The 13,345-nt window shown below is 35.4% G+C and overlaps 1 protein-coding gene across 1 annotated transcript in view; it reads left to right on the forward strand.

Annotated features, from left to right (window-relative positions):
• The first annotated feature begins 10,811 nt into the window (after positions 1–10,811).
• Positions 10,812–13,345, forward strand: part of LOC135079827 (zwei Ig domain protein zig-8-like) — a 226,804-nt gene continuing 224,270 nt past the window's right edge. Inside the window, exon 1 of the mRNA XM_063974442.1 lies at positions 10,812–10,924. The gene's annotated coding sequence lies outside the window, so the exon portion shown is untranslated. The remainder of the gene's footprint in view (positions 10,925–13,345) is intronic.

The following is a 13,345-nucleotide window of genomic DNA, read 5'->3' on the forward strand; positions in this document are numbered from 1 at the left end:
ATCCTGCTCTCTCAGGTAATACAAATTACCTCTACGATCAGCAGTCAACTTAACTTCACCATCCTTAGTTGCATATGCTACATCACGTTTAAAAGTGACTATACAACCTCGAGCAGTAAGTTTAGAAATCGAAATTAAGTTACTACGTAGATCAGGAACTAACAACGTATCTTCAAATTGGATTTTTCGCGTAATATCATCGTTACATGCTAATATCTTGACAGTACCCTTACCTTGCACGGTTGTCAAAGAACCAGTGGCTAATTTCAATTGTTGGTTACTTGGCAATATTTTATCAAACCTGCTTGCGTTGTTACACATGTGCGAGCTGCAACCGCTATCAAACAACCATTCCTGATGAAGACGCTTGGAATCAATAGCTAAACAGTTATCTGAAACATGATACACAGTTAAAGCTTCATGTTCTACAGTCGAACACGACTCAACGCAACTAGATTCTGAAGGTTTCTGTTCTGAAGCCTGAGAAGACTTCTTTTTCTTGCAATCGGATGCCTTATGTCCAAAGTTATGACATTTGAAACATTTATACTTAAATTTTGTTTCAGGTCCAGTCCCATTCTTCTTCTGATGTTTATTTATATACATAGCTCCTTCTATCCTCTCAACTTGGGTATTGCCTCTCGAACTGTATTCTTCGATAATTTTCACCCTAAGTTGTTCAGGCTTTGGCAGCTCGTCTCTACTTTCAATGGCGCATCTGAAGTTCTCATAGCTTGCTGGTAAACTATACAGCAACATAATCGCTAAAAGATCATCATGGATCACGATGTCCATTTCTTCTAACTTATCGACAGCTTCAAAAAATAAATCAAGATGTTCGCATACGTTCTGATCCTCACTCATCTTGTGTAGCATGAGCCTTTTCATCAGGGTCGCTTTTTTCGCAGGTCCACGTGATACGAACAGACTCTCTAATTTCAGCCAAACCTCTCGTGCAGTCTTCAATCTTTTCACATGATGAACAACACTCGGATCCAATGACAAAATCAACTCCGATCTTGCCTTTCTGTCAGCAAAATCCCATGCTGTTGATAATGTCTCATCCGTGGGTTTTGACTTTTCTCCACTTACATATTCCCAAAAATCATTTCTGATCAATAGGGCTTCTACTTGCACTTTCCAACTATCATAGTTGTCTTTTCTCAATAACTCAATACGTACATTCGACATTCTGTTCACGTCACTTTATACGAAATTATTTTCACGACAAACTATTTTAAAATGTTACTTTGCTCTGGGGCTCTGGGCCCATAACCCTTGTTAGGGATATATTAAATCCGCTACAGAGCAATAAACACAGTGGTTGGTAGTAACATAATAAATATATTGGTATCAAAGCACACGTAGAATATTTACAATAGAGAGTTCGGCACAGCCATTACACAGCTAAAGACAACATCACATTTGAATATAAATGACAGTTCTATCATAGCGGTTCCAGCTAGCCAGCTCTACGTTATACAGCATGAAGGTGCTCATCAACAAAAACGAACGACCGAAATAGAAAATGCGCTTAAGCCTAGGCGCAGACCACCGATTTTTAGTTGTCCGATAGTTGGGCCCGATTCTAATTTGTGTTATGAATCGGCCGATACCAAATCGGTGTAATGTGCGCACTTTCATACATCTCCATACTGATTAACAGCTCGACCCAACTATCGGCCAAAATCGGTGGTTTGCGCCTAAGCTAAAAGTATGTTTGTGCTATTAAACAATTTACGTTAATAATACAGACTATCATGTAACCTTTCTACCTGTTTACTATAACTCTATACTACAGTGTGTATAACACATCTCTCGTCCCGAAAAACCCTTTCAAATATTTCCCACTAGTAAATAAAAAACATACCAGTTTCAATATCGAGTCTCCTATGTAATAAATTTTTTAGGGTCCCGCTCAACTTTTCTGGCATGTGCCTATCTGACCTTTCGAACCTTCGGATTTAGACAACTTGATGGATAGACTGAAATTTAGACCGAACTTGTAATTTAGTGACCCTAGGAAGGACTTTGTATGTAAATTAATAGACAAACTTTTAGTAAGTTGGTAAGAAGATCGATTAGCATCTTTAACTACAAGGATCTGTTTGAATTAAATATTTAACGGAATTATCTTGAAGATTACTACAAAGTGAATAAGGAAAGTACTTACGAAATAATTTCTCTAAGTAAGCTCACAAAAAGCCGATTCAAATTTAAATTCGCTTATCGCACCCTTAATAATGAATGGGCACAACTCCAAAATTCAGTTTTTTGGGAAAAGCCAAAAAACCAATCGGCGGATCGCGGTTTTTTACATAATTGGCTCTAAAATCTTTATTTTATCAGCTACAACTTTCAAATTAAGCATACTTCATCACTGGTATCTGTTATATAATTTGACATAAGACATTTTTGAAAATATTGATTATGAGTATTTAAAAAAATTGTTTAAAAAAATATTTCAAAGTTAGGCCTTTATTTTACTATTTCTGTTGTTGTGATTTTGGGTATTACTTGTACTTGTGCCCATCTAATCCTTAGGCTGAATTGTTTTATATGGCATATTCCCTAATATTGCTCTCTAATATTCAAAAATAAGTGTATTATTCGATTTTTATATTGATTTACGCCCAATAACATTGGGGACAGTTATTGTGCGGTATAGTAGCTTATAGCCAATTCAGTATAAGAGTAGGGTGCTGAATACTAGAAAATTATTAGATATGTCGAATTAGATTAAAATAAAGACTATTAGCTATTTCTCTGAGAAAACCGACATGAAAATACTAATTTTATGCATTCAAAATATTTTTACTTAGATAGATAGGGACTCTTAACCTATAAAAAAAAGTTGCTTTTCATCAAATAAAGAAAAAACCCACAAAAACTTTTTCTGTAAGGTTTTCTGTTATGGATTTGTTCAGGATAATCACTTATTAAAGTCCAACAGCCAGTACCTTGGTATCTTTTTTCCACTATCCTGCTGTCCTGGTGGAAGGAACCGTTCTCCTTGTCCCTTACTATAATCACCCACATTATGTGGGGATCAGTTCAAATGGCTATTGTAAAAAATACAATTTAATACTCAAATTGGCGTGTGTAATTTTTTAAGGATTTTAGCAACCAATTTTGAACACAAGAATATCCATTCTAGTGTTCTAACATTCCCCAAAAAATATTTTACTACTAAAACACCTTAGCCATGCTTGAGATTCAATTTGTGTTATATGGTTTACAAATACAGTCTTTTATAAGAGCACGGATTTGCAGCTGCTTTTAATTTTTCCGTACTCATCATCATTTTGCTTTTGATCATTTTAGTGATTAGAAAGCTCAATACATATCTTTGGCCCTCCAAATAGAAGCCCTTTACGTCCTGCTTGACTTCAGTATTGCAAAGAGTCTAGGTACACAAGGTTTACGACGATATTGGACACCCAATATTTATTATTCTGTACAATTTTTATCCCAAAGTATGCTTGGTTTGTTATCACAAACTCCGTGATCTTTTTTCTTTGCTTTTGTGTACAATATTTGCCACATATTAATAAAAACTGTTAGTGGTGTTAACACAAGATTTCATTACGAACTCATATTTTTTAAGACAAAAAGCACTTTAGAACTTAAATTTAGACAAACTGAAAATTTCAAGGTCTAATAGCTGATCAGTAAAATTGTAGTAACTTAATACGTGAAAAGATAATTTTAAAATAAATTCGATGTATCCTCAGTCCTCAGAATCTGAGTGATTAATTAGCATCAATTTATGTGACCGTAATAAATTAATGAATAATATAATTAAAAATTATAACACTATCATATTAAAGTAATTCACCTTTTGGCTGACTAGTGCGTTTATTCATAAAATAAATAAAGAAAAAAGCCAACCCGAGCCCCGAGCGAACGTTAATTAATAGCCTTAACACGTAGGTATGTCTCTTATTTTATTAATCATTAGTTTATTTGTCGAGAAGTATTTCATAACCACCGCTTTATTTCTTAGCATCGCGATAAAACATTCTATAGGCTCCTAATCAACTAATAGGTATGAAAATTAATACCAAGAAGCAAATTACTTTTATAGGAGAGTTGTAAATTTAACTACAAACACCCATCCATGGTCCGCCTAACTAAAGTTAAAGTTATATTTTATAATTTTCTATGATTTACGGGACTTTATCAATGTAATAAAAATGAAAATGTAACATATTATTAGAAATATATGGAATTAATTAGTCTTAGCTTACTAACTTGCTTAAAAGTTTGTCACACAAAGGCACAACTCCAAATTGGACCACAGTCGCGGGGGCCGGATTCGACAAATATCGGCATGTCTCTGATTCAGCCCTTCTAGCGGGAAGATAGACGAAAGTATGGAAGGGGCACAAAATGTAGAACTCTTTTATCTGATCATTGTTTTCGATTTCTGTGAAAGCCATCTTGTAGAACTGATGAAAATGTGCCTCTCTAGTACAAAAAGTAAAAAACCAAAAATTTTGAGTTGTGCCCCTATATTATTAAGGGTGCGTTATGTTGGATATAGGCTTATAAATAAAGTAACTCTTTTAAGCCGCTTGTACACTAAGAAAAGTCGCCGGGCCTACGCAAGCATGCGTGTCATTTCTACACTCGAACCATGTACATTGCTCCGGCGCTGACCAAGAAATAATCTTGTCTGCGCTAGATACGACCGCGGCAGACAAATACCAATATTCACATACATTATTATGAGGTCTCACAGTGCGCGTGGACGCACAGGATGACACACGAACCAATCACAGAGCTCTATTCAACGCTGTGCGTTCGATTTGCTGCTTAACTTAAGCAAGTATCGTTTGTGAATACGGGCGAAATATTCGTAGCTAGGTCCGACGAAATTCTTGTCTTGTTTGCGGCTGACATGGTGAAATTTATTAGCGTGTACAAGAAGCCTAACACAATTTTAAAAGATGTATAAAAGCTAGCTCATTACCCGACTGCGCCAAAAAGAGGTTTATTTTCATTAATTAAGGTTAAAATTTTGTTTTAAAAACAATAATCATTTGCTAGTTAGGTAACTTTGGAAAACAAAAACCTATTCCGTAGGTTCTTACTAATACTGCAAATGTAGAAAAATCTTTGTTTGTCTGTACACCTTTCCACGCTAAAGAATCCACCTATTGAATTTTTGATAAAAAGAAAAACATACGTGATTACGTGGTTTTTTATATATTTTTTTTGTAACAAACCGAAACTCACACGGTTGAAACCGCAGGCAAAAGCTAGCTTCTTTTGTAACAATAGGTCGAAGCAACTTCCTATTAATTGACTGGTGTTGTCACAAATTACTTAGACGAGAACTTTGAAGGAAGGTCAAGACTTTATTACAAAAATGTAATCTCTCCATAACCATTCATTACATCGCAGCCAATCTCGCAGCGCGTTTTATTAAGACAAGAATTTGCCTACGTATCCCCATTTCCATATGTACGGGTGTGACGTCATACCTAATCTTAGGGATCCGTATGAACAATGCTGTCTCTCAATTTGTAAAAGCAGTTTTTTAAAACTCTAGTTTCAGTGGAGTGATTTTCATGAAGGAATTTAATATCAAATATCTCAAATTGATTCGCAATCTTCGCAATACATATTTGATAACATTATGTATGTCCGTAAACATATACATTTATTTACTAAGAAAAGTGACGTCCACTCATTTAACACGAGACATAAGAATAAACTTGCTGTTCCATCATTTAGGTTGCATAAGATAGGTAATTCATTCTTGGGGAAATGTATTACCATATTTAACAAAATACCACACAACCTTGTCGAATTGCCAATAAACAAATTTAAGATACATATAAAAAATACCCTTATGTCCAAAGGGTACTACAAGGTTCGAGACTATATTGATGACAAGGATGCGTGGTCAGTTCAGTCTGCACATATTTGATGAACTTAAATTTGACTATTCTTACCGTTAGATAATTCCTGGCAATAAGTGGTGACTGAGTTTGTTCCGGCGTTTCTTCTCAGCACTTGCCATATGTTTGTCTCGAAGCGCTGGTAGGGCCCAAAAGATAAGGAGACATGTAAAGTGCCCCATAAGGGCTACCTTTTCTTTTTTTATTATTTTCTATTGACGTTCATAAGTGCCACTTGTGGTCTAAACTGAATAAATATTTTTGATTTTGATTTTGATTTTTGATTTTGAAATTAATTTATTATTATTTGTCATCAAATAATAATAAATTATAGATATTAAGATATGAATAATATCTTATTGTATTAGTATATTATTGTTAAGTTTATAAACAGCCTAGCTACGTAAGGTTTGATATTTAAATAAGTTTAACCGTTCGTAAAGTAAAACAATCTTTCAAGAATAAAGTGTTTTTTTTTTGGACAAACTTATTCTATTTATATTACTCACTTAGAAACGTTCCTATTGTATTATTTAGTGCCTCATAAGTATTCAAAATCGATCACTATTCGTGGACTCAAAAGCCATTCTTAAAATCACAACGATCGTTGAACTTAACCTTACAAGTCTGCTTCGTACTTGACTGATTTATTTTCTTTTCCCCACCTCCCCACTTCCCATCTCCCTTTACCCCAGATAGTAAAACAGACAGCTGTTGGTTAGACCGTAAACTTTTTACGGCATCGTGGTTATTCAGGGAAAACAAAAGCCTTTTTAAAGCACTGAACGTTGAGGTAAAAAGATTGGTTTCTAACGGCATGCAGTGATACAAAAATGATATTTTATGAAATATGAAATTTTTTGTTCCTAAAACATTAGGTAGGAGTATTATCATCTAAGTGATTCCAGCATTACTTAGGTTTTTTAGAATGACATTATAGGTATAGTGCTTGATGCTTTGCCATTCAATGTTTAAAATTAATTTTAATGCCAAGCAATTTGACTAACTATTCATTACACTTATAAACAAACTGTTACGTTATAATTATATTTTAATCTCGTCAAAAATTAGAATATTAACCCTTCAATCATACCATGAAACTTAACGCAAACTATCAATAAATTCAATACCAAAAATATTCCACAACTTGGCCATTAAAACACCAATCATCACGTCAACTCTCCGTTTCCATTACAATTTCGTCCTGTTCCAAAATTGGTTCTCGCAGACGGATAAGTATGACACAAGTATGACACAAATAGATTAAGTGATATTCAATTCGCGGATAAATTGGCAAAATAACTTTATTTATCAGACGAGACATGCGTATTTACACACGCCCAAGGCACAACCCAAGGCAAAGGTCGAGTACGAAAAGTACCTACAAATACGTCGAAACCGAAAGCCTAAAGTACTTATATGTACTTTAGACGCAGGTTGGGTTGCACCATCTTACTTTGACTTTAACAAACGTCAAAAATCTGTCAAACTTCGTACAAAATACACCGGGTATCGTTATAGTTACGATCCAAGTTAGGTGGCGAAACTCAGCCTTACTGTTCAGAATGATTGTGTCACGCGTGGGTTACCTAAAATAACTTGAAAGTTGGTAACACCGATATACGCTGAATCTGTACCTACCTACATATTTTATCGGATATGAATAGGATTATTAGTAAGGTTACTGTATAATAAACAGGGTGAAGTGATAATTTTATAGTAAAAATGCAACATAATAGTTTAAAATATTATATAATAAACAGGGTGTTTATAAGCTTGGTGCAAAGACTTAAGGGGGTGTTAGTATAGACCACCTAGAATATCACGGCCATATTTGTCTTTACCAAATTGTGATATTTATTTTCAAAGCGAGAGTGAATAGGCACTTAGGCCTCAGCCTCGAACTTAGCGGGCAGCGGGGCGGGAGCGGCGGCGGCGCTGGAGCGGGGCGGGCAACGCAGACCCGTTCTCGAAACAAGCGGGCAGCTCGCGCGGCGCTTTGTGTTGTGTTCGGGGTTGTGTTGTTGAGATATTTGTTTTTATTCGCAAACGAAATGTCGGAACAACGGCGACAATTTTATTTCGATTCAAATTTATTCCTAACGCTCGATTTATTGTGGGCAAAAGAAGGAGTGCGCTGCCCGCTCGTTGCCCGCTCCCTCGCCGCTGCCCGCTCGTTGCCCGCTGCCGCCCCGCTGCCGCGCCGCTGTTTTCGAGAACCGGTCTATTTGATTTTACGCATAAGATCCTGCCGCTCCCGCGCCGCCGCCGCCGCCGCCCCGCTGCCCGCTAAGTTCGAGGCTGAGGCCTACAGTTACAGGGCAGATATGTACCATCCTAGACTGCATCTCACTTAACATCAGGTGCGTGCGATTGCGGTCAAATACCTGCCTTGTCTTAAAAAAAAATTAGAGAACTGTTATGACTTTAGTATCATATTTCAAAATGGTTCCAATAAAAATGCTAATTGCGCAAATTATTACGTCGAAAATTTTATTTTTTAATGTACTTTATTATCATAATGTGTGTTTAATGATATCAAATCATTTGAAAGCATTATTACGATTTTTCATATAATTTCTTATCCCTAAAAAATACAAGCCTTTGTTAGAAGGTTAGATGGTTTACACTAACACCCCCTTAAAGTATTGCACCCAGCTTCCAAACAGCCTGGATTTCTGGGATCACAGCACAACTACACCTCTCTCTGGCTCGCTCTTGACTAAATTAAGATAAGATAAGATAAGATAAGATAAATTCATTGAATAAAAACTTAGCCTAAATACAAGAAACTTAAATGGGACTATGAAATTATTTGGTTAGTAACAATATGTTAATTGTTACTAACCAAATTAGTTGTTCAACATCATCATCATTACAGCCACAAGACTTCCATTGCTGAACATAGGCCTCCCCCAGTGGTTTCCACATCGCCCAGTTAGTAGCGGCAACCATTAAGTGCCTTCCTGATTCCTTTATGAGGTCGTCTATCTACCTTGTAGGTGAACATCCCACACTGTGTTTTCTGGTACGTGGCCTCCACTCCAGAACCTTGCTGCCCCATCGGCCGTCAGTTCTGCGTATATGCCATGCCCATTGCCACTTCAGCTTTCCAATCCGACGGGATATATCAGCAACTTTAGAAAAAGAGTTGTTCGTACTAACTTATCAACACAGTAATCAATATCTCAGTTCTAATAGTTATAAAGTTCAGACGATAGTAGATTTTAGATAGACCATTTTTGTTCCAAATTCGCTTCTATTCCAACAGATTAAGATCCCTTTTAAGCTAGAATTGTCGTCGTCTGTACATAGAAATGTTTGCCCGAATCATACAGACCAGTGCATAGTGGTCAGCTTAAATATTCCCGTGCGTCCCCCTAACGAGTAAGGCTGTATCGGAAGCAACGCTCGGTATTGAAACCTTTGGTCTAAATTCTCGGCTCTGGTCTAAATATTTTCTTTCTAAACTTGAATCTAGTTATTGAGGTTGAATCGTATTCTGAATGTTACATAGTGTGTTTATATTATACTAGCTTTTGCACGCGACTTCGCACGCGTGAAATATTGTCTTTCACAGAAAAACTTTATCGTGCGCATCCTTATTTTAAAAACCGGGATAAAAACTATTATAAATCTGGGAAAGGTCCCGGGACTCATCAATCAATCGGGTCAGTGGTTTACACGTAAAAGCGTTACAGACAGAGTTTTTTTTGCATTTATAATATTACAAGTAGGGAGTAGGGAAGTAGGGATCACTAATCCACACATCAAGACTTAATAATTGTACACCTATAATGTAGAATACCTTCCCTAGAATTTTTGAACTTTATTAAAACTGATCAAACGATCTTTTTGTTTAACTACCTTCTCCAAAAGCGAAATACTACTTACGACTTTCGCCATATTTTAGCAGCCAGACCAAAATAGACTTTATCACCACGTGATGAGGTAGCAGACAGAACTGCATTTTATGACTTTCTCAAACAATAATGTAAAGAGAAAACTCTCGCAAAGCAACGGTATACTGAAATATTTTATTTCTCTACAAATAAGATGGCGTTACATTGTTAAAATAAACTTTGAGAATACCACGTTTAAAACTACAGTTACAAGCACGTTAAGCTTTACATTTTCGTTGCAAAATCGCTCGTATTACAAAGTGGATAAGATACCACAATGTGTAGGTTGCCAGTCAAGTTTACAGTCAAGCAAACATAGTAACGTTTTAGTACATAAGTTATTTTTGATGTAAGTAGTAGTTATTTCCGATTCTTTTAAGTGGGACACATAATATAACTTTAACAGCTACAACACTAAATATCTGTCATTTTCAATAGTGTATCAACTTTCAATCTCAATGGGAAATTAAAGGTTCAAAGATTATTCACCCAATAATTAAAGCAACTTTTAGGTTACCTATTGTAATTGAAAATTTATTGGGTTTTCAGTGTAATAAATAAAGTGTTTTTGTAAAGAAATTAAGTTTAATGTGCGTAGGTGTCAATCCAATGAATATTATAAGTGACTAGTAGTTTTAAAGCTATGTGTAGAATACTAATCCAATAATTTAGAGATTTCAGAATAACTTACATAAAAAAACATGCCAGCTGAATACGACTGGAATCATTTTGACTGGAAAAACCTATACCTATTGACAGCTATTGGTTCGCAATACGCGAATCCCTCCATTCAAAATCACAGTATCGACTTTTAGATAGCACAGAACAAACAGAGATACCTACAGTCCCCAATTATCGGTTAATCCATCTCAATTTATCAATGAAGTTAACTGTTATTAGGTTTTTAGTGTTTTATTTCGATGGAGAAACGTGCGGGGCTGCGCCGTCCGGACGATGCTAGCGCCACAGCGGTTTTCGCCGCAGTTTCGCTCCGTCCGTTGACACGCTCGCACACGCTTGCGTGCTCCGAAATCCCACACATCGATTCGAAAACTGTGCTTGTGCTGTGCTAGTGTGTGATCTGTGCTGTGTTGTGCCAAGGATTGTTGCTATGTAAGTGATTTGAGGTAACACAATTTTTAAATTCTTTCAATTGATTGCATTTCAGTGTAATCATAAGCTAAACGGCTGATGAATAATTAAGTTAGTAGTCGAGGTGAAAACGTTTACTGTCAACAATTAGGTGGACGATTTAATGGGAATTTAATGTTAATTTCTTGATTACAGCTTTGGAGTGTGATGTTTTTTCAGGAATTTTTAGATTATTATTTACCCTCATTCATTTAAGTAAGATGCGTGCAGCAATTCCAAAAATGAAACACAACTTTTACGGCTTCAAATGTTCGAAAGCTCGTCTGGATTCCGCGACGGGCAATAAGAACGTAATTTGCGAACGATTCAATCGGCTCAATAAAATGTTATTGGGACTTTAGAGATATTTTAAAACGTCTAAGCGCTAGAATTGGAGCGTTTTTATTTAGCGCGTTTATTTTATTCAATTGATTTAAAATTGAAAAGCTTTTTAAATTATTTGGCATTCGAGCTTTCAGATAATCGCATTTTATTTTGATTTTAGAGTATAGCGTGAGTAATTAAAACGTTTAAATTATTTTTGGGATGCATGTTTTAATATTAACTTTCACATCCCGTTTGCAGTGTGCCGCAAAAAACGATCCATCCGAATTTCAGACAACTTATGAGATGTTATGAGTGTTCACATGATAATTCTATATTACTGTATCCCGCAAAACTGGATGGCCGTGAAAACAAGGCCTTAGAGCTTTTACATAGAAATAGCACATAATATGCTAGGTATAGTTTGAAAGATTACTTTTTATAGACATCTACGTGGACGATGCCGTAGGAAAAAGTCAATTAACTATGGATTAGAGATACAGCAGCAGTGCCCACTGCCCATTAAAGCATTATATCGTAGTTACTAAGTGTCAGATTGCATTAATATTGGGGTAATAAATATGGATTTTACCCGAAACTCCATGATTTGTTAGATAGATATTTTAGAATGAAAGAAAATTCTTGATTTTCAACCAATTAAAGCTTTTCCTAATTAGATTAATAGTAGGTAAAAGGTAAAGATTATCTGTTTTGGAGAAACTCAAAATCAGAGCGTTTTAAGAATGTTTATAAGTGTTATTTAATATAGCTTTTGAAAAGAGCTTTTTCTCGTGTCTTATATGATATTATCTATTAGTAATGTATAAAGAATCAGTGTGTACACAAAAACATGAAATAGAAAAAATAATTCACTGGGACATAAATAGATAGGCAAAAAGATAAAAAGCCCAACTTCTGGAATCCCTAAAAGTTTATGTGAAGTATGCTTCACATATTCATGCTATGGCATGAATACGGATAGTATATGTACCATCCTAGACTGCATCCCACTTAACATCAGGTGCGATTGTGGTCAAATACCTGCCTTATCATGCCTTGTCATGCATAAAAAAAAAGAAAACATATTATATTAAAGATAGGATAGAATTAAACAGAAGTAATTACGATTTATGCCTACTTAAAGTCGTTCCACGGTTGAGGTCGATTGGAAGTCGTTTTCTTGAGAAGTTTATAATAAATTCATTGACTCACTAATAAACTGACCTCTATTACCAGCCGTCCACTAAAAAAATATATAATTCACTTACTTTGAAGTCTATATTCTGAACTCCTAAAAACTTGTTCTAATTATTTTGAAGATAAACTTCGCCATACTTAGACTAGACTGAAGAATTTTTCTACTACGATAATAATTTGTTGCCAGTAATATTCATTATAGAGGAATAACTTTATAATTACGTTTTGAAACCTTTTACTTTTTACGTTAACTGATACATTTTCTATCTACATGTATGGTGAACTGTGTAAAGTAATCGTTATCATTTGACAGTTCATAACGTACTATTCTGTCAAACGCTTTGTTTAACTGACTTTATCGTACGTTATGAACTGTCAAATGATTGCGATTGCTTTACACAATTCCACCCCTGATTGCCTTTTGAGTTCTTGGAAGATAATTGACAAAAAGGTAGGGCGCCATTTTCTGGAATCCCTAAAAGTTAATATGAAGTTTAGCATTAGGAATACGCATGTATTAAAGATAATTTTAATTGTGAAGCTAGAGGATTTGCTATGCTTGTGCCTGTGCTAAGTAGCGTTTTGGTGGCGATCATCAAAGTCAAGCAATATAGTATGTTGCGGACAGTGGATCTTATTTGGGCGTATACTAGCGCGGCATCGAAAATAAAAGACATTTTTTGTTCATAATAATCATATTTAATGCTAAGAAATGCGCTGATATTATATGCTGAAGCTTACCAAAATAATAATAACAAACAAAGATCATTAAACAGAAAAGGAAAAATAGACAAACGAAAAAGGTTGGACCGACCTTTTTGTATTGTCTATTTTTCCTATCGATTCCCAAAGTGGGCGGATGTTGCCCGCTTTACGATATTT

This window comes from Ostrinia nubilalis, chromosome 17 (genome assembly GCF_963855985.1).
Source record: "Ostrinia nubilalis chromosome 17, ilOstNubi1.1, whole genome shotgun sequence".
Taxonomy (NCBI): Eukaryota; Metazoa; Arthropoda; class Insecta; order Lepidoptera; family Crambidae; genus Ostrinia; species Ostrinia nubilalis.